The sequence below is a fragment of the Triticum aestivum genome, chromosome 2B (genome assembly GCF_018294505.1).
Source record: "Triticum aestivum cultivar Chinese Spring chromosome 2B, IWGSC CS RefSeq v2.1, whole genome shotgun sequence".
Taxonomy (NCBI): Eukaryota; Viridiplantae; Streptophyta; class Magnoliopsida; order Poales; family Poaceae; genus Triticum; species Triticum aestivum.
The window spans coordinates 202,483,177-202,487,394 of record NC_057798.1 but is presented as its reverse complement, the minus strand read 5'-3'; positions in this window follow the sequence as shown (position 1 = coordinate 202,487,394).

Below are 4,218 nucleotides of genomic sequence, written 5' to 3'. Positions count from 1 at the left end.
ATTGTTATCTTGGGAAACAAGCATACTGCAGGAAAATGGAGTCGGGAAGGTGCCCGAGGGGCCCACTACCCACCAGGGCACGCGTGGTGGGGCAGGTGCGCCCTGGTCCCTAGCGGGCACCTGGGTTGCCTTCCTAGGTGTTTCTTATTTTTTTCTAATATTCCAAAACTGATAAAAAAATATATTTGCGGAACTTTTGGAGTTCGTTTACTTACCGTATCATGTACCTCTTCCTTTTCAGGGTTCTGGAGTGTTCTGGAAGGTCGCTCTTATGTGTTCCTCCGGTGTCATTGTTTGAATAATATTAGTTTCAACATTAATAGGTGTACCTGAAATATAGTGCTTAATTCTTTGCCCACTGACCACCTTCAGACTAGTGCCTTCGACATTATTGATCTTGATAACTCCATAGCTATAAACTTCTTCGATAATATATGGTCCTTCCCATTTGGAAAGAAGTTTGCCTGCAAAAAATCTAAAACAAGAATTGTACAATAGAACATATTCTCCAACTTTGAATTCCCGCTTTTGGATTCTTTTGTCATACCATCTTTTGATTTTTTCTTTATTTTCATACGCTTGGGCTCTACATTCATCTCGAAAGCTAATATCAAATAACATCTTTTCACTAGCAAGTTTGAAGTCATAGTTGAGTTCTTTAATTGCCCAATATGCTTTATGTTCTAACTCAAGAGGCAAATGACAAGCCTTCCCACAAACCATTTTACATGGAGACATACCCATAAGATTTTTATAAGCTGTTCTGTAGGCACAAAGTGCATCGTCAAGTTTCTTAGGCCAATTCTTTCGGGATCTATTGACAGTTTTTTGTAATATTAACTTTATTTATCTATTGCTAAGTTCAACATGTCCACTAGATTGAGGATGATATGGAGATGCAATTCTATGGTTGGCATCATATTTAGCAAGCAGTTTACGGAAAGCACCATAAATAAAATGTGAACCACCATCAATCATTAAATATCTAGGGAGTCCAAACCTAGGGTAAATAACTTATTTAAGCATTTTAATGGAGGTGTTATGCTCACCACTGCTAGTTGGAATAGCTTCTACCCACTTAGTGACATAATCAACAACAACCAAAATATGTGTATACCCATTAGAAGAAGGAAAAGGTCCCATAGAATCAAAGCCCCAAACATCAAATGGTTCAATAACAAGTGAATAATTCATAGTCATTTCCCAACATCAACTAATATTACCAATTCTTTGACATTCATCACAAGATCAAGAACACATATATCCAGACAAGCAGTACTAGGGTATTATGCATCTTTGCGACCCGAACCTGGGTAAAATCCCCCTGTACTGACTGCTAGACCTGCTCTTCGTGCAACTACTCTCCCCACCGAACGTAGAAGGGATTCTTGTGATCCCACAGGTGTTCGTTTCCCCGACATCTTTGGCGCGCCAGGTAGGGGGAAGATTAGTTGTGAGAATCTGGTCTATTAGCTAGTACCACAAGTTTCTTCACCGCGATGGCTCCGAAGAAGAAGACGATCGCAGCGGTCGGCCCGTCCGAAGCCGCTTCGCCCGTGCCCGCACGGACGGGCGACGTGGCAGATGTCAGTGGTGGAGGAGATCAAGATCGTCCACGCCACCCAGACACGAGAAGCCAGGCGAGCGGCGTCGTCCGTAGTGACGATGATGGTCTGCACGCCGCCGCACCCAAGGGTGGAGCTGCGCTACCTGCGGGTAGCGTAGGGACCTCCAAGGGCAGGAAGACGACCCCACCAGCACACGTGCCGCGGTCCTCTCAGGTCGTGCGCGACGAACAACACCATCATGTTGAAGACCCCGGGCGTCGCCATGGCAAAAGCCCTCAGCGTCACTCTCAAGACGCGCAGGGCTGACATGCACGCCATGATGCTGGCGAAAAGGGCGCGCAGCCGCGGAATCGTGATGCGACTCCTTCTAACATAGTTAGAAATCCGAGTTCCTCACATTCCTCACGCCTATCACTACCACCCACACGAGCAGAAGTATTGGCGCGGGTGCAGCTACTCCTCGACTTTCCTCCCACCTTGGAGAAGTAAGAAGAGTGGAGGGATGCCATCCAAAGCCTTATTGGCCATGCCAACGGGGATGGCCACCGGGAAGAAAATCCCTCACAGCGCCGGACCGACTAGCCGGCGCGTATAGGCAGTGGAAGAGTTGGAGGCGCCGCAACCATGGTGCACTCCCCTCCACTGCGACCATCCTGCCGGGTTGACGCCCGTGACAACGTGTCCACGACGTCGTCTGACCCACGGGCGCGTTGTGACCAACGTCAAGTTCTTCGAGAGTGCCTCAAGGAAGACGTCTGGACCACTATCGAGCGGCGACAGGAGGCACATCACCAATCTGATAGGCGTGCTGGGCCTACTTCATACACGCCTGCGCCGCGGGACGCTGGCGACTTGCCCTATGCAATAACTTCTCCAGTGTTCACCCATGGGTTGCGGCAGTTCTAGTGGCCTAACACCCGTGTGTTCAAACCGAAGGTCCTGGAGAAGTACGACGGCAAGACCCATCCATCTGAGTTCCTGAGCGTTTACACCATCTCGATGCAAGATGCCGAAGCATGAGATGACAAGGTACTCGCCAACTATTTCCTGTTGGCGCTCAAGCCCAACGTCAGGTCATGGTTGATGCATTTGCCGATAGACTCCATCTCCTCTTGGTACGATCTATGCCACGAGTTTGTTGGTGCCTTCACGGGCGGACACGTAGCTCCTGGCCAGGCAAGCGATTTGCATGTGATCCCACAGAGGGACGACGAATGTTTGCGCAAATACATATAGAGATTCAACCGTGTGTAGTACAACATCCCCGATGTTCATGCCGCCACTGTCATCAGTGCGTTCCACTAGAATGTGCACAATCGTAAGATGAGCAAGGAGCTGGCAATGAACAAGGTTGCGGATGTTGCCGAACTGTATGTTCTGGCCGACAGATGTGCCCGAGCTGAGGAAGGGAGAAAGTACCCCGGCGAGGATGCCGACGTGGGAAGTGACTCTGAAGATGAAGACGTCGTCACCCCGGCAAAGAATGGCCGACGATGCAACAGGAAGCGCAAGGGAAAGACCGTGCTTGCCGTCGAGGAATCCGGCGACCCCGGCATCGCCAAGAAGGCCAAGGTTGACGACCCTGGCAAGGAGATTGCCGAGTGCAATGCCTGCCGGGCCTTGGCGGCTGCCGGCAAGTCAGAGGGCTCCGACAAGCAGTACTGCAAGATTCACTGTACCAAGGGCCACGACCTTCAAAATTGCCGCCAAGCGGAGCTGCTAATGGAGGAGCAAAGGGCTGAGTATGAGAAACGAGATAAGGATAAGGGACAAGGTGGCGCTGAAGGATCCGACAAGAAGTGCGGCAGCCGAGGAGGTCGTGGCGACAAGGAGAAGCAATAAGAGAGGCCTGCCCTAGGCCGCGACAAGAAAGAATAGGATGACGATCATGATGATGATGACGAGTCCACCGAGCACGAGTTTCAGAAGGCGACAGAGGTCATGTGTGTTGACGGAGGTGCCTCGTTGCATACCTCCCACTACCAACTAAAACAGTGGGCGCGTGAGATTAATGCAATGGAACTGATGGTCGACGCCCAGAGGCCACTAAGGTGGTCCCACACGCCTATCATTTTCGGCGCCGAGGATCATCTTGATCGTATGACTATGGTCGGGTGTTTGCCGTTGTTGGTATCACCAACAATACGCAACCTCAAGGTGACGATGATGTTAGTGGACAGTGGGGCCGGTCTAAACTTGATCTCGCCCAACATGATCAAGAGGCTGCAGATCCCTGACGAAGATTTTGAGGAAACGGGTACGTTCCAAGGGATCAATCCGGGGAGGAGCCAGCCCAAGGGAAAGGTCACGCTACCAGTCATGTTTGGTGGCGACCTAAACTACAGGATTGAGAGAATCGTTTTTATGTTACCGAGATCCCATTGCCATATAACGGGATCCTTGGCCGCCCGGCGCTGGCCAAGTTCATGGCGGCGTCACACTACGCGTACAACAACCTGAAGATGCTCGGGCCGATGAGCATCATCACCATCAGCTGCGACAAGAGGATACGCTCATCTTCGCCGATCAGCTCTACCGAGAGGCGGTTGCGGCGTCCGCCGCTAAGACACCTGCTCCCGCCGCCGAGAAGAAGACCAGCAACGCCTCAGCCGCCGACAAGTCTCCTGGCTCCGACAAGGGTTCCTGCACT